This window comes from Heterodontus francisci, chromosome 34 (genome assembly GCF_036365525.1).
Source record: "Heterodontus francisci isolate sHetFra1 chromosome 34, sHetFra1.hap1, whole genome shotgun sequence".
Classification (NCBI taxonomy): domain Eukaryota; kingdom Metazoa; phylum Chordata; class Chondrichthyes; order Heterodontiformes; family Heterodontidae; genus Heterodontus; species Heterodontus francisci.
This window is the reverse complement of record NC_090404.1, coordinates 40,742,275-40,760,573: the sequence shown is the minus strand read 5'-3', so window position 1 is coordinate 40,760,573 and position 18,299 is coordinate 40,742,275. Positions and strand designations below refer to the sequence as shown.

General features: G+C 46.8%; 1 long non-coding RNA gene across 1 annotated transcript; it reads left to right on the top strand.

Annotated features, from left to right (window-relative positions):
- Window positions 1-2,969: 2,969 nt before the first annotated feature.
- On the top strand, window positions 2,970-17,812 carry LOC137349406 (uncharacterized). Its single transcript, XR_010969385.1, has 3 exons — window positions 2,970-3,181; window positions 14,114-14,237; window positions 17,190-17,812. It is a non-coding gene; the product is annotated as an uncharacterized lncRNA (long non-coding RNA).
- Window positions 17,813-18,299: the final 487 nt, after the last annotated feature.

Genomic DNA, 18,299 nt, shown 5'->3' with positions numbered 1-18,299 from the left:
AAGATATCCCATGAAGGCAAAAACAAACATTGGGAATTGGTCTGTGTCCTTTTTGGAAATTTACAGAACACTAACACACAGAAGTTGTGGAGGAGTATGCACATCCACCCACTTACTATCCTGCTTCAAGTTCCTTTCCACCGAGTCTAAACAATAAACACAACTTAAAAACAGGTAAAAAGACCACCGAGCAGTTTTGTATTTGGTCAACTTTTAAAAAAGAACATCAGAACTGATTGCTTTAATTTTTGTCAAAGCCGGTCACGGTCGGAAAGGGAGAACCTATTGTTGGATTTCCAAAATCCCAATGTTGGAAATCTGCTGTTTCATGGACATTTCTCAGCCCTGAGTTACTTGTGAACTCGCTGGTGTGTCAGCAGGTTGGATGAAACAGTGAATCTCTTCTCACACTCTGGCCTCTCACCAGTGTGAACTCGTTGGTGTTGTCACAAGATGGGATGGAGTAGTGAATCCCTTCCTACACTCTGAGCAGGTGAATGGCCTCTCCCCAGTGTGAACTCGCTGGTGTGTCAGCCGGTTGGATGAAGTTGTGAAACCCTTCCCACACTCAGAGCAGGAGAATGCCCTCTCTCGAGTGAGAGCTCGTTGGTGTGTCAGAAGATGGGATGAAGTAGTGAATCCCCTACTGTGTTCTGAACAGGTGAATGGCCTCTCCCCATTGTGAACTCGCTGGTGTCTGAGCAGGTGGGATGAAGGAATGAATCCTTTCCCACACACAGAGCAGATGAACGGTCTCTCTGCAGTGTGACTGCGCTGGTGTACAGTGAGTTCAGATGATTGCTTGAACCCAGCCCTTTAATAAGAACACCTAAACGGTCTCTCCTCAATGTGAACACGTTGATGGGACATCAGTTCAGTAGAACATTTGTAGCAATTCCCACAATCTGGACATTTCAAAGGTCTCTCCCCAGTATGAACTCGCTGGTGTTTCAGCAGGTAGGATGACTGAGTGAATCCCTTCCCACACTCAGAGCAGGTGAACAGCCTCTCCAGAGTGTGACTGCATGGATGGGTTTCCAGCTCAAATGGATGATTCAATCCTTTCCACAGTTCCCATATTTACATGGTTTCTTCCCAGTGTGACTGCACTTGTGTTTCAACAGGCCCGATGATCGGCTGAAACCTCTTCCTCACACAGAACACGTGCACAGTTTCTCCCCACTGTGATCAGTGCTTTTTCCTTCCATGTTCAAAATCCAGTGATATTTGGGTTACAATAAATTGGGCAACTCCTTCAGAACCCGATAAAATGTTTGCTTTGCATTTCACAACTGCAAATCCTCCTCTTCTAAAACCCTGTGAAATTGCTTGAAAATGGAAAAAATGTCTGTGAGAGAAGCCACAAAAACACAAAGACAGGTTGTGAAATGGAGCTGAATGAATCTGGTAATTCATGGGACTGGCAATAGGAAAAAGTGACCATGAAAGCTGCTGGATTGATGGACAACCCCATTTGGTTCAATAATGTCCTTCAGGGAAGGGGACCTGCCAACTAGTCTGGTCCTACACAAGACTCTGCCCTCTATAGGAGGAAGGAGGGAGAGGAGAGAAAAGGGAGGGAGGGAGGAGAAGAGGGTGATTTTATGTATGTACAATTGGACCAGAACTTTGACCATAACCTCCCAAACCCTCAACTTCCATCATCTAGAAGGACCAGGGTAGCAGGTGTATGTGAACACCATCACCTCAAAGTTCCCCTCCAAGTCACACACCATCCTGACTGTCTGACATCCAGTATTGGATGAACAGAAATTTCTTCCAATTAAAGATTGGGAAGTCTTCACTTCCTGCCACGAACTTCACTCCCTCGGCACCAACTTTATCCTTCTCCCTGGCAACTGTCTCAGGCTAAACCAGACCATTCATAACCTTAGTATCATATCTGATCCCAAGAGGCGCTTCCAACTGCATATCAGCACCATCACTCAGACTGCCTAGTTCCACCTCAGTAACATCGCCAGACTTCGCCACTGTCTCAGCTCATCTGCCACTGAAACTTACATTCATGTATTTGTTACCTCTCAAATTGACTATTCTAACACATTCCTGGTCAGCATCACACATTCTACCCTCCATAAACTTTAGATCATCCAAAACTCTGCTGCCTGTGTCCTTACTCGAACCAAGTCCTGTTCACCCATCACCACTGTGCTCACTGGCCGACACAGGCTCCCAGTTAAATAGCACCTCAATTTTAAAATCCTCATCCTTGCTTTCAAATCTCTCCATACCCTCACGCCTCACTATCTCTATAATCTCCTCCAGCTCTAGCAGACAGAGTTTCGAAACACTCAGCAACACAACTCCAGTGAAACATCCTCGGAGGAAAAGGGGGTACAGTGTGTGATTCAACTCACAAGGACCTTGTCCGCCGCCATCACTCACACTGCTTGGCATTGCGCTTCCGCGAAAAGCAGTTCGGCACTGCGCATTGTCATTGAAAATGACGAATCAAAGGGCATCGGAGGGAGCGGGGAAGATAAGCTGTGATTGAACATGAAACTGAATGCGGTGATTGAAGCGGCGATCACGGGAGGGAGCAGGGACCTGGATGCGACCATTGAGGCGGTTTGGATTTAAGTCGTGTTTTGTGTCAATTTCAGCAGCGCCATCTTTACTCCTGGCAGCTGCTTGAGGCACAGTTGCGTTTCAGTCGATGAGGTTGCATTTGCGCATGTACCAGTGATGCAGCACCTATTTGGTTACGTTGCCAGCAAACGCGCCATTAATATATGTTTGCTGCTTTATACCATTTTATTTTTCTGAGTATGAACCATGAACTACCCGTCCATTCTCCGACTGGTAAATGGCAGCCTATACTGCCCAGAATGCACCGCGCGCAGAAAATCGGCCTATCTCCACCCCAAGAACAGCAACACGCAGGCGTCAGAAGGCTCCGCCCCACGGTGTCCGCCTGTCTCCGCGGAGCATGCGCGGTGCCTCTCCCGGAAGCTGAGCGCAGCCTCGGTCACACCGAGTTTCAACGGCTCTCAGGCCCTGAATCAGAGCCGCCGGGTTCGGCGGACGTGCGGCGAGAACCCCGGGGGAAGGGAGGGGCCGCATTAAAGTGATGGTGCAGCGACTTCAGTCTCCGAGCCGCCATTTCCCAGTTTCTTCTCCCGTTTCCACCGAGTCAGGAAGCCTGTGAGTTGATTGGCTGGTAAGTTTTGTAACTTTGTTTCCCTTTCTCCAAAATTAGGAAGTTTGTCCAAGGAGCTGGAAATTAAACATTCCAGTTTTCATCAGAATAAGGGGCAGCTTCCTGAGATTTACCTGACACCAATAGAAGGGAAGTGAGTAGCCGGTGAGCCGTCTTTTATTTTTAAGTATTGAGGTTTATTATTTATTTATTTAGAGATACAGCACTGAAACAGGTCCTTCGGCCCACCGAGTCTGTGCCGACCATCAACCAGCCATTTATATTAATCCTACATTAATCCCATATTCCTACCACATCCCCTCAATTCCCCCACCACCTACCTACACTAGGGGCAATTTACAATCGCCAATTTACCTATCAACCTGCAAATCTTTGGCTTTGGGAGGAAACCGGAGCACCCAGCAGAAACCCACGCGGTCACAGGGAGAACCCAGAATCGCTGGAGCTGTGAGGCTGTGGTGCTAACCACTGTGCCGCTAGTAGTAGCAAGTTTATTACCTAATAGCTGGAGCAATTGCAGGGCTGCTGCAGCCTCTGCAGTGAACATCCTGTGCAATAGAAAATAGAAAACATAAAACATGGCAGGCTATAAATAAAGAGCGGGGCTCAAGGCCCTTACTTATATGGTAGCGGAGCGACGACTGGTGGACATGTGAGGAAGCTGATCCAGAGCGGCGACAGGCTCCCTGTCTCTCTCGGCGTGCGCTGAGACTCGAAAGAGGGAAAAAAAGGACTTAGTGATATCACGGGAAATTTTCAAGGTGACGGAAAGCGTCACAGACGGGAGTTTGAGAGAAGTGGTTGCACCCAAAGTGCAGGCAGATAGATGGGTGACCGCGAGAAGGGGCAGGCAGTCAGTGCAGGAATCCCCTGTGGCTATCCCCCTCTCGAACAAGTATACCGTTTTGGATACTGTTGGGGGGGGGGGGTGACCTATCAGGGGAAAACAGCAGCAGCCAGAGCAGTGGCACCACGGTTGGCACTGTTGTTCAGCAAGGAGGGACAAAGTGCAGAAGAGTAATAGTTATAGGGGACTCTAAAGTCAGGGGCACAGATAGGCGCTTCTGTGGACGTGAAAGAGACTCCAGGAAGGTATGTTGCCTCCCTGGTGCCAGGGTCAAGGATGTCTCTGAACGGACAGAGGGCATTCTGAAGGGGGAGGGTGAACAGCCAGAGGTTGTGTTACACATCGGTACCAATGACATAGGCAGGAAGAGTGATGAGGTCCTGCAGGGGGAGTTTAGGGAGTTAAATATTAAGTTAAAAAACAGGACCTCTAGGGTTGTAATCTCTGGATTACTCCCTGTGCCATGTGCCAGTGAGGCTAGAAATCGGAAGATAGTGCAGCTAAACACGTGGCTGAGCAGCTGGTGTAGAAGGGAGGGTTTCAGATATCTGGACCATTGGGCTCTCTTCAGGGAAAGATGGGACCTGTACAAGAAGGACGGGTTGCATCTAAACTGGAAGGGCACTAATATCCTGGCTGCAAGGTTTGCTAGTGTCATTCGGGAGGGTTTAAACTAGTGTGGCAGGGAGGTGGGAACCAGAGCAGTCGGACAGCTAGTGAAGTAAATGAGGAAGACATAGTAAATAAGGCCAGTGGGACGAAGAGGAAGAGCAGGCAGGGAGATGTTGCTGAGCACAGCGGGACTGGTGGTCTGAAGTGCATTTGTTTCAATGCGAGAAGTATAACAGGTAAGGCAGATGAACTTAGAGCTTGGATTAGTACTTGGAAAGATGATGTTGTTGCTATTACAGAGACTTGGTTGAGGGAAGGGTAGGATTGGCAGCTAAATGTTCCAGGCTTTAGAAGCTTCAGGTGGGATAGAGGGGGATGTAAAAGGGGTGGGGGAGTTGCATTACTGGTCAAGGAGAATATCACAGCTGTACTGCGGGAGGACACCTCAGAGGGATCAGACAGTGAGGCAATATGGGTGGAGCTCAGGAACAGGAAGGGTGCAGTCACAATGTTGGGGGTTTACTGCAGGCCTCCCAACAGCCAGGGGAGGTAGAGGAGCAGATATGCAGACAGATTTTGGAAAGATGTAAAGGTAACAGGGTTGTAGGGGTGGGTGATTTTAACTTCCCCAATATTGACTGGGACTCACTTAGTGCTAGGGGCTTGGATGGGGCCGAATTTGTGAGGAGCATCCAGGAGGGCTTCTTGAAACAGTATGTAGATAGTCCAACTAGGGATGGGGCCATTCTGGATCTGGCATTGGGGAATGAGCCCGGCCAGGTGGTCGAAGTTTCAGTGGGGGAGCATTTCGGGAGCAGTGACCATAATTCCATAAGTTTTAAGGTACTTGTGGATAAAGATAAGAGTAGTCCTCGGGTGAAGGTGTTAAATTGGGGGAAGGCTAATTATAACAATGTTAGGCAGGAACTGACGAATTTAGTTTGGGGGCGGCTGTTTGAGGGTAAATCAACATCTGACATGTGGGAGTCTTTCAAACGTCAGCTGATTAGAATCCAGGACCAGCATGTTCCTGTGAGGAAGAAAGACAAGTTTGGCAAGTTTCGGGAAGCTTGGATAACACGGGAAATTGTGAGCCCAGTCAAAAAGAACAAGGAAGCATTTGTAAGGGCTGGAAGGCTAGGAACAGACGAAGCACTTGAGGAATATAAAGATAGTAGAAAGGAACTTAAGCAAGGAGTTAGGAGGGCGAAAATGGGTCATGAAAAGTCATTGGCAAACAGGATTAAGGAAAATCCCAAGGCTTTTTATGCATATATAAAGAGCAAGAGGGTAACCAGGCAAAGGGTTGGCCCACTCAAGGACAGAGATGGGAATCTATGCGTGGAGCCAGAGGAAATGGGTGAGGTGCTAAATGAGTACTTTGCATCAGTATTCACCAAGGAGAAGGAATTGGTGGATGATGAGCACAGGGAAGGGAGTGCAGATAGTCTCAGTCATCTCATTATTAAAAAGGAGGAGGTGTTGGGTGTCTTGCAAAGCATTAAGGTAGATAAGTCCCCAGGGCCTGATGGGATCTACCCTAGAATACTGAGGGAGGCAAGGGAAGAAATTGCTGGGACCTTGACAGAACTCATTGCATCCTCATTGGCTAAAGGTGAGGTCCCAGAGGACTGGAGAATAGCCAGTGTTGTTGCTTTGTTTGAGAAGGGTGGCAAGGATAATCCAGGAAATTATAGGCCGGGTGAGCCTTACGTCAGTGGAAGGGAAGCTATTAGAGAGGATTCTTCGGGACAGGATTTGCTCCCATTGGAAACAAATGAATTTATTAGCGAGAGGCAGCATGGTTTTGTGAAGGGGAGATCGTGTCTTACTAATTTGATTGAGTTTTTTGAGGAAGTGACGAAGATGATTGATGAAGGAAGGGCAGTGGATGTTGTCTATATGGACTTTAGTAAAGCCTTTGACAAGGTCCCGCATGGCAGACTGGTGCAAAAGGTGAAGTTACACTGGATCAGAGGTGAACTGGCAAGATGGATACAGAACTGGCTCAGTCACAGAAGACAGAGGGGAACAGTGGATGGGTGTTTTTCTGAATGGAGGGATGTGACTAGTGGTGTTCCGCAGGGATCAGTGCTGGGACCTTTGCTGTTTGTAGTATATATAAATGATTTGGAGGAAAATGTAGCTGGTCTGATTAGTAAGTTTGCGGACGACACAAAGGTTGGTGGAGTTGCGGATAATGATGAGGATTATCAGAGGAAACAGCAGGATATAGATCAGTTGGAGACTTGGGCGGAGAAATGGCAGATGGTGTTTAATCAGGACAAATGTGAGGTAATACATTTTGGAAGGTCTAATGCAGGTGGGAGGTATACTGTAAATGGCAGAACCCTTAGGAGTATTGACAGGCAGAGAGATCTGGGCTTACAGGTCCACAGGTCACAAAGTGGCAACGCAGGTGGATAAGGTAGTCAAGTAGGCATACGGCATGCATGTCTTCATCGGTCGGGGCATCGAGTATAAAAATTGGCAAGTCATGCTGCAGCTGTACAGAACTTTAGTTTGGTCACACTTAGAATATTGTGTGCAATTCTGGTCACCACACTACCAGAAGGACGTGGAGGCTTTGGAGAGGGTACAGAGGAGGTTTACCAGGATGTTGCCTGGTCTGGAGGGCATTAGCTATGAGGAGAGGTTGGAAAAACTCGGATTGTTTTCACTGGAACGATGGAGGTGGAGGGGCGACATGATCGAGGTTTACAAAGTTATGAACGACATGGACAGATTGGATAGTCAGAAGCTTTTTCTCAGGGTGGAAGAGTCAGTTACTAGGGAACATAGGTTGAAGGTGCAAGGGGCAAAGTTGAGAGGGGATGTGCGAGGCAGGTTCTTTACACAGAGGGTGGTGAGTGCCTGGAACTTGCTGCCAGGGGAGGTGGTGGAAGCAGATACGATAGCGACGTCTAAGAGACATCTTGACAAATATATGAATAGGAAGGGAATAGAGCGATATGGGCCCCGGAAGTGCAGAAGATGTTAGTTTCGGCAGGCATCAAGATTGACGCAGGCTTGGAGGGCCGAATGGCCTGTTCCTGTGCTGAACTGTTCTTTGTTCTTTGTTTGTGATTGGTTGGGTAATTAACAACTGTTAGTCAATTTAATTAGCTTTAAAAAATAAGGGGAAAGTTGTTTTTTGTTTAAAAAAAGACCTCGAGTGATAAAGTGAGTTCTCAGAGTGTGTTTTTCTTCAATTAGAGTAATTTAGATTGTCGTGGGTAGTGTTTGGAGTAGAACAATCCTCTAGTGTAATTAATATTTTTTAAAGGGAGTAACTAATTAATCTAATGGTAAGTCATGGCAGGAAAGCTCAGCCCCGTGATATGCTCCTCTTGCGCTATGTGGGAAATCAGAGATGCTTCCAGTGTCCCTGATGACCATGTGTGCAGGAAGTGGATCCAGCTGCAGCTACTGACTACCCGCATTATGGAGCTGGAGCTGCAGGTGGATTCACTGTGGAGCATCCGCGATGCTGAGGACGTCATGGATAGCACCTTTAGAGAGGTGGTCACACTGCAGGTAATGGCTGCACAGGCAGAAATGAGATGGGTGACCACCAGATGGAGTAGTAGGCGCAGGCAGGTTGTGCAGGAGTCCCCTGTGGCCATCCCCCTCTCAAACAGATAGACCACTTTGGATACTGTTGGGTGGAATGACCTCCCAGGGGAAAGCAGCAACAGCCAAGTTTGTGGTACCACGCATGGCTCTGCTGCACAGCAGGGGAGGAAAAGGACTGGAAGAACTATACTGATAATGGATTCTATCGTAAGGGATACAGATAGGCATTTCTGTGGCCACAAACGTGACTTCAGGATGGTATGTTGCCTCCCTGGTGCGAGGGTCAAGATCGTCACGGAATGGCTGCAAGACATTCTGAAAGGGGGGGGGGGGCGAATAGTCAGAGGTCGTGGAACACATTGGTCCCAACGACGGAGGTAAAAAGCGGATGAAGACCTGAAACAAGAATTTAGGGAGCTAGGTAGCAGATTAAAAAGCAGGACCTCAAAGGTTGTAATCTCTGGATTACTCCAGTGCCACATGCCAGTGAGTTTAGGAATAGGAGGATAGAGCAGATGAATGCGTGGCTGAAGAGATGGTGCAGGAGGGAGGGCTTTAGCTTCCTGGATCACTGGGTTTGTTTCTGGCAAAGGTGGGACTTGTACAAGTTGGACGAACATCCTTGCTGGAAGGTTTACGAGTGCTGTTGGGGGCAGTTTCAACACATTTGGCAGAGGAATGGGATACAGAGTGGAGGTATAGGAGTGGGTGATGCTCAGTCAAATCTCGAAGAGAAACTGAGTCAGTCTGTTAGGCAGAGCAAATATAGACCTGTTAAGGCACAAGTGACAAATGCAAGGCTGGATTGCATTTATTTTAATGCAAGACAGATGAATTGAGGGCGTTGATTAGCACATGGGATTATGATATAGTTGCTATCACAGAGATGGTTGAGGGAAGGGCAGGACTGGCAGCTCAATATTCCAGGGTATAGAATCTTCAGGTGTGACAGGAGAAGGGATAAAAGAGGCGGTCGCATTGCACTGTTGATCAAGGAGTCAATTACTGCAGTTTCTTTCTTTTCTTTCTTCTTTTGGGCCTCCTTATCTCGAGAGACAATGGATACGCGCCTGGAGGTGGTCAGTGGTTTGTGAAGCAGCGCCTGGAGTGGCTATAAAGGCCAATTCTGGAGTGACAGGCTCTTCCACAGGTGCTGCAGAGAAATTTGTTTGTCGGGGCTGTTGCACAGTTGGCTCTCCCCTTGCGCCTCTGTCTTTTTTCCTGCCAACTACTAAGTCTCTTCGACTCGCCACAATTTAGCCCTGTCTTTATGGCTGCCCGCCAGCTCTGGCGAATGCTGGCAACTGACTCCCACGACTTGTGATCAATGTCACACGATTTCATGTCGAGTTTGCAGACGTCTTTATAGCGGAGACATGGACGGCCGGTGGGTCTGATATCAGTGGCGAGCTCGCTGTACAATGTGTCTTTGGGGATCCTGCCATCTTCCATGCGGCTCACATGGCCAAGCCATCTCAAGCGCCGCTGACTCAGTAGTGTGTATAAGCTGGGGGTGTTGGCCACTTCAAGGACTTCTGTGTTGGAGATATAGTCCTGCCACCTGATGCCAAGTATTCTCCGAAGGCAGCGAAGATGGAATGAATTGAGACGTCGCTCTTGGCTGGCATACGTTGTCCAGGCCTCGCTGCCGAAGAGCAAGGTACTGAGGACACAGGCCTGATACACTCGGACTTTTGTGTTCCGTGTCAGTGCGCCATTTTCCCGCACTCTCTTGGCCAGTCTGGACATAGCAGTGGAAGCCTTACCCATGCGCTTGTTGATTTCTGCATCTAGAGACAGGTTACTGGTGATAGTTGAGCCTGGGTAGGTGAACTCTTGAACCACTTCCAGAGCGTGGTCGCCAATATTGATGGATGGAGCATTTCTGATGTCCTGCCCCATGATGTTCGTTTTCTTGAGGCTGATGGTTAGGTCAAATTCATTGCAGGAAGACGCAAACCTGTCGAAGGAGGGATGATATCTGAGAAGGTTCTTCAAATGAGGCCAGATGAGTAGAACTTGAAAACAAAAAGGGGGCAATCACTTGGCTGGGAGTGTACTGCAGGCCTCCAAACAGTCAGGGAGAGATAGAGGAGCAGATATGTAGGCAAATCTCAGAGAGGTGTAAAAATAATGGAGTAATAATAGGGGATTTCAACTTACCTGATATCAACTGGGATGGTCTGAGTGTAAAAGACTTAAAGGGGGCAGAGTTCTTAAAATATATACAGGAGACTTTTTTGAGCCAGTACCGAGAAAGTGCAACAAGAAAAGGCGCAGTACTGGACCTAATCCTAGGGAATGATGCTGGACAAGTGGTAGAAGTGTCAGTGGGGGAGCATTTCGGGGATAGTGACCATAATTCTGTAAGAAAAAGACAAAGGCGGGCTGGAAATAAAAGTACTGAATTGGGGGAAGGCCGAGTTCAATATGATAAAACAGGATCTGGCCAAAGTGGACTGGGAGCAGCTACTTGTAGGAAAGTCTGCATCAGACCAGTGCGAGTCATTCAAAGAGGAAATAGTGAGGGTTCAGAGGCAACATGTACCCGTAAAGGTGAAGGGTAGGACCAACAAGTCCAGGGAAACCTGGATGTCAAGGGATCTAGAGGATTGGATCAGAAAAAAAAAAGGAGGCTTATGCCAGATTCAAAGTGCTGAAAACAGCAGAGGACCTGGAGGAGTATAGAAAGTGTAGTTTGGGGGGTGGGGTACAAAAAAAAGTAATTAGGAGAGCAAAGAGGGGGCATGAAAAAACACTGGCGGGCAAGATCAAGGAAAATGCTAAGGCATTTTCTAAGTATATTAAGGGCAAGAGGATAAGCAGTGAAAGAGTGGGGCCCATTAGGGACCAAAGTGCCAATCTGTGTGTGGAGCCGGAGGACATAGGTGAGGTTTTAAATGATTACTTTGCATCTGTGTTCACTATGGAGAAGGATGATGTAGGTGTAGAGATCAGGGAGGGGGATTGTGATACACTTGAACATATTAGCATTGAAAGTGAGGAAGTATTAGCTGTTTTAGCGGGCTTAAAAGTGGATAAATCCCCACTCCCAGATGAGATGAATCCCAGGCTGTTATGTGTGGCAAGGGAGGAGAGAGCAAGGGCTCTGACATAAATTTTCAGATCCTCTCTGGTCACAGGAGAGGTACCAGAGGACTGGAGGACTACGAATGTGGTGCCATTATCAAGAAGGGTAGCAGGGATAAACCAGGTACTTGCAGGCCAGTGAGTCTAACATCAGTGGTTGGGAAAACATTGGAAAAAATTCGGAGGGACAGGATTAATCTCCACTTGGAGAGGCAGGGATTAATCAGGGATAGTCAGCATGGCTTTGTTAGGGGGAGATCGTGTCTAACTAACTTGATTCAATTTTTCAAGGCAGTGACTAGGTGTGTAGATGAGGGGAAAGCAGTTGATGTAGTCTGCATGGATTTCAGTAAGCTTTTGATAAGGTCCCACATGGGAGAGTGGTGAAGAAGGTCAGAGCCCATGGGATCCAGGGCAATTTGGCAAATTGGATCCAAAATTGGCTTAGTGGCAGGAGGCAGAGGGTGATGGTCGAGGGTTGTTTTTGCGAGTGGAAACCTGTAACTAGTGGTGTACCGCAGGGATCGGTACTGGGACCCTTACTGTTTGTAGTGTCCATTAATGATTGAGATGTGAATATCGGAGGCATGATAAGTAAATTCGCAGTTGACATGAAAATTGGTGGTGTCGTAAATAGTGAGGAGGAAAGCCTTAGATTACAGGATGATATAGATGGGCTGGTAAGATGGGCAGAGCAGTGGCAAATGGAATTTAATCCTGAGAAGTGTGAGGTGATGCATTTTGTGAGGGCTAACAAGGCAAGGGAATATACAATGGATGGTAGGACCCGAGGAAGTACAGAGGGTCAGAGGGACCTTGGTGTACTTGTCCATAGATCACTGAAGGCAGCAGCACAGGTAGATAAGGTGGTTAGGAAGGCATATGGGATACTTGCCTTTGTCAGCTGAGGCATAGAATATAAGAGCAGGGAGGTTATGGTGGAACTGTATAAAACGCTAGTTAGGCCACAGCTGGAGTACTGTGTACAGTTCTAGGCACCACACTATAGGAAGGATGTGATTGCACTGGAGAGGGTGCAGAGAAGTATCACAAGGATGTTGCCTGGTTTGGAGCATTTCAGGTATGAAGAGAGACTGAAAAGGCTGGGGTTGTTTTCATTAGAGCAGAGAAGGCTGAAGGGGGACATGATTGAGGTATTCAAATTTATGAGGGGCATTGATAGGTTAGATAGGAAGAAACTTTTTCCCTTCGTGGAGGTGTCAATAACCAGGAGACATTGATTTTAAGGTAAGGGGCAGGAGGTTTAGAGAGGATTTGTGGGGAAAAAAAAAGTTTCACTCAGAGGGTGGTTGGAATCTGAAAAGCACTGCCTGAAGAGGTGGTCGAGGCAGGAACCCTCACAACATTTAACAAGTATTTAGATGAGCACTTGAAACACCAGAGCAGACAAGACTATGGGCCAAGTGCTGGAAAATGGGATTAGAATAGTTAGGTGCTTGATGACCGGCACGGACACGATGGGCCGAAGGGCCTGTTTCTGTGCTGTCTAACTCTGACTCTATTTACAGCACAGGAGGAGGCCATTCCGCCCATTGTATCTGTTCATCCCACTTTCCAGTTGTTCCGACCTCACAGATTGTCAATATGAAAAATATGAGATATGAATCCCCAGACCACACTAATAAATTACACAAGATTTCACATTTTCAGTCTTTTGTTCTAATAACTAAACTAAAAGAAATCCACAATTATCTAAATAGCACTTTGATTGTAAATTGTGGTGTCAGCTATTTACAAAGATATTTTCTTTACTTATACAACACTTGACTATCTCACACCACACTGATACATTACACAGACCTTTTTGATAACAAAAGCCTTTGCAGTTACAAGTCCCAAATTCCTGCCAATGGTGGGGCTGCTCCGACCTCTGGAGTGCACATCCTGTGTAATGTGTCAACTCCAGATAACCTTTTGTGTAGGAAGTATCATTGCGGGAGGTGGTGACATCGGGGTAATGTCACTGGAACATGGGTTTGAATCCCACCACGGCAGATGGTGACATTTAAATTCAATTAATAAATCTGCAATTAAAAAGCCATCTGGTTCATGAGATGGGAAATCTGCTGTCCTTACCTGATCTGGCCTACATGTGACTGCAGATCCACAGCAATGTGGCTGACTCTGAAATGCCCTCTGAAATGGCCGAGCGAGCCTCTCAGTTGTCAAGGGCAGTTTGGGATGGACAATAAATACTGGCCGAGCCAGCAACACCCACATCACATGGATGAAGATAAAACAAGTTGCAGCAGCTCGAGCTCCGGTTTTCGGAGCATGAACTGCAGCTGGTGTCACTGCGGTGCAACCATGAGGTGAGAGATTTGTGGACAGCACGTTTATAGATATGGTCACCCTGCAGCTTAAGAGTATGCAGGGAGAGAGGCAATGGGTGGCCAACTGACAGTCAAGAAGAAACAGGCAGGGAATGCAGGAGAACCCTGAGTGCATCTCACTCTCCAACCAGTATTCAGTTCTGAATACTGATGAAAGTGATGGTTCATCTAAGGAGTGCAGCCAGAGTCAAGGCCATGGCAGCACAGTTGGATCAGCTTCACAGAGGGTCACAAAGCTGACTGACTGAGCAATAGTGATAGGAGATTTGATAGGGGAATACACAGGCGTTTCTGCAGCCGCAGACGTGAATCCAGGCTGGTGTGTGGCCTCCCTCAGGACAATGTACAGCAGGGTGCATGTACAGTCATCCTGGGCCAGGAAGCAGGAGGAGAGAATGTTGTGAATTTCTATCCTGGACTGACAGTGATGGTTTTTGTAAACTCCTTTTACAGGGGCTTAGAAGCAGGGGATATGCAGATGGGGAATCTCGAGCCAAACATCAGATCAAGATCTGACAGAGTCACTCGATACATCAGGACCTGAATATCATCGGCCTTTGAATGTGGAAGGAGAAAGGTTTGTCTGTTCTGTCTGTGGGAAAAGATTTCAGGTATCAGTGAGAGTGGAAAAGCACTGAGATACACAAAGCCCTGGTTAGACCACACCTGGAGTATTGCGTTCAGTTCTGGGCACCACACCTTCGGAAGGATATAATGGCCTTGGAGGGAGTGCAGTGTAGATTTACCTGAATGACACTTGGACTCCAAGGGTTAAATTATGAGGAGAGATTACACAAATGAATCATAGTCATTACAGCACAGAAGGGAGGACATTGATCTTTTTGATTCCATCCCAGCTCTTTGTCGAACAATCCAGTCAGTCCCATTCACCCACTCTATCCCCGTAGTCCTGCAGGTTTATTTCCCTCAAGTGCCCATCTAATTTCCTTTTGTAATCATTGATCGTCTCCACTTCCACCACCCTCGTAGGCAGTGAGTTCCAGGTCATTACCACTCACTGTGTAAAAAAACTGCTTCCTCACATCCCTCCTGTATCTCAAAACCTGAATCTGTGTCCACTAATCCTTGTATCATCAGCTAATGGGAACAGCTTTTCTTGGTCTGCCTTATCTGAACCTGTCATCATTTTCAACACCTCTATCAGATCTTCCCTCAATCTCCTTTGTTCCAAGGAGAACAACACCAGCTCCTCCAACTTAACCTTGTGGTTAAATTCTCTCATCTCAGAAACCATTCTGATAAATCTCTGCACCCTCTCAAGGACCTTCACATCCTTCCTAAAGTGTGGTGACCAGAACTGGATGCAATACTCTAGTTGTGGCCTAACCAGAGCTTTATAAATGTTCAGCATAACTTCCTTCCTTTTGTGTTCAATACCTCTATTTATGAGGCCCAAGATCCCATTTGTTTTGCCAGCTGTTCCCTCAATACATCCTTCCACTTTCAGTGATCTCTGCACATGAACCCTCAGGTCCCTCTATCCCTGCAAACTCTTTAGAACTGTACCATTAAGTGTTTGTTGCCTCTCCCTATTCCTTCTGCCAGAATGAATCACCTCACTGTGAGGGTTGTAGTCCCTGGAATTCAGAAGATTAAGGGGTGATTTGATCAAAGTTTTCAAGATATTAATTGAAACTGATAGGGTAGATAGAGAGAAACTCTTCTCCATCACCTGCAGGACTCGGCAGCATCGTCTAAAACATAGAGCCAGAACTTTCATTAATCCACCCCTGGGCCCAGTGAACCTGAGCATTAATCCACCCAGGCTGAATGTACACAGAATTACAGCCCAGAAACAGGCCGTTCAGCCCCACTAGTCTGTGCTGCTGTTTATAATCCACATGAGCCTCCTCCCAATCTAATTACATCATCCCACCCTGCCCCCACATCCCTCTATTCCCTTCTCCCTCATAAATGTATTGAGCCTCCCCTTAAACACATCATTGTTATCACCTTCAACCACTCCACATGGCAGTGAGTTCCACATTCTCACCACTCTCTGAGTAGAGAAATTCCTCCTAAGTTCTCGATTTGACCTGTTAATGTCTGTATTATATTGCCGCCCCCTTGTTCTGACTGACTGATAATTTTAAAGACCTCTATCAGATCTCCTCCTCATCTTCTCTTTTCCGGAGAAAGGATCCCCAGCCTGCTCAATCTTGCTGGATAATAACATCCTCTCTGGTGACATCTTTGTAAATCTATTCTGCACTTTCTTCAGTCTTCAATATCCTTTTTTAATCTGGAGACCAGAACTGCTCACAGTCCTTCTAAGTGAGGTTCTCTATAAATGTAACATTCCCTCCCTGCTGTTACATTGTATTCCTCGAGAAAAGAACATCAGCTCTTTCTTTGCTCTCTTATCCACTTGTGTTGCTCCTTTTAGTGATTTATGTGACTCTGTTCCCAGATCTCTTTGCTGCTCTGCTCCATTTAAGTTCTTACATTCTAACCAATAACTGGCCTCCTTATTCCTCCTCCCACAATGAACCAGCTCACATTTCACGATGTTGAATTTCATTTCCCATTTATCTGTCCAGTCTGCCAGCCTGTTTCTGTCTTCCTGGATTTCAATGCACTCCTCCACATTATTAGTTCTATCATCCAGTTTGGTGTCAACTACAAGTTATGAAAACATCCCTCTAATTCCTGAGTCTAAATGTGGGTGAAGAACAGAATTCCCAGTGTACTTCACACAATAGTTGATGTCCCGGGCACTCGGGTTTCTGTATAATTTATTTAATAATTTTCTCCATTGTCTCTCTGGCCCTGATGTCAATGGGATGACACAAAATCATCCATTCAATATTTGGAGCTTTCAGTGGAGGATTCATTACCCAGGACTCCCGTGATAAGGGTCAGTCCCTTTTCAATGACCACAGGGGCCCGGTGTATTGGCGTGGGATCGAACAGTGCACTGAGCATGGCCAGCGTAGGTAATGGAGATGGACTGAGATGGACCAGGTGGATTGGGAGGCGAGAGGAGATTGTGGGTACAGGGGAGGAATTGGAGCCGTGGGTGGGCTGGGAGGCTTCATATACACCTGGGGGAGGCCAAGAGGCCCTGTGTTTACCTCATGGTGACAGGCCCGGGGGAGAGGGGTCACTGGCCGCCATCTTGGACAGGGCGGTGTCAGGGTGCAAGCACAGCCATCTTGGTGAAGGCACGGAGAGCAAACAGGACCTGACAAACTGTTTCCAACTGGGTCCGAGTGCCCAGGAGATGGAGCATCCTGGACAATAGGGTTTTCACCCACTCTCGGGCTGCATGTGATGTTTGCAGCCTTGAAGAGTCCATGGGCCATGTATATATTCACTGTGAGAGGTTACAGCCCCTGTATCGTTACCCGAAGGGGCTGCTTGTCAACTTAGAATCCTGGAAATTTACAGTACGGAAGGAGGCCATTCGGCCCATCGTGTCCTCGTTGGCTGACAAGGAGCCATCCAGCCGAATCCCGCTTTCCAGCTCTTGGTCCATAGTGTGATGATCCTGTATTTTTTTTTCTAGGAAGAATGCAGTGTGCCTTTAAGGCTGGAAAAGGAACAGTACTGCTTTAAGGCAACAAGCTCCAGAGACTGAGTCAAAGAATGTATTCTCGTTGCCCCGGGATGCAGCCACTCGGAGACTGAAGATCGAGAGATGCATTGTTTCCAATTGACATTTGAAACTAGTTGAAAAAGTAGCATTTGAGACACCGTTAACAGAGACAGACACAGATTATCATCCAGCATATACTGAAGGAAAAGAGAGCTCTCTCTTGGTTTATTTAAACCCTATTTATTATACTCTCAGAATTCTGATGTCAAGCCAGATTAATTTCTAAAAAAAAATATCCAATTCCTTTAACTACTGAACTGTAATTGTTGAAATTTATCGCTGGAGAAGAACAGCATCAATTCAACTGCTGAACTGGACTGTGGACTGTTCTACAGTTGAAGAAACTTTTATTTTCTCCCCCCATCACACGGCTGTGAGGACTTCAAGCAACATTGGACTATTCCATATAGGAAGATTTCACTTCGGCAGGAGCATAAATATGCAAAGTCACTATTTTTTCTGTTTTAACTATTTATATGTTATTATTTAAGAATTTAGTTTTTCTAATTAAACAGTTAATTTGTTGATCTAAAGACACCTGGTTTGGTTAGCCTTATTCGGGGGTTAATAGATGGTACAATTTGGCTGGATCTTTAATTTGGAATGTTTAAAATGTCAGGCGATCTGTGAGGGACGGGACTGAATCAACAGTGCGTTTCTCCCACCACTATCAAAATTGGATATTTTGACTGGGGGGCTTTGACTTGAGCGGTCGGTCGTAATAATACCCTTGTAGTTTAGGGCACTTCACGTGCATATCCAAGTACTTTTTAATTGTTGTGAGGGTTTCTGCCTCTACCACCCTCCCAGGCAGTGAGTTGCAGATCCCCACCACCCTCTGTCTGAAAACATTTCCCCTCAAATCCCTTTTAAATTTCCTACCTCTTTCTCTAAATCTATGCCCCTGGTTATGGACCCCTCAGCCAAGGGGAATAGGTCCTTCCTATCCACTCTATTTAGACCCATCATCATTTTCTACACTTCAATTCAGTCTCCCCTCAGCCTCCTCTGTTCCAAAGA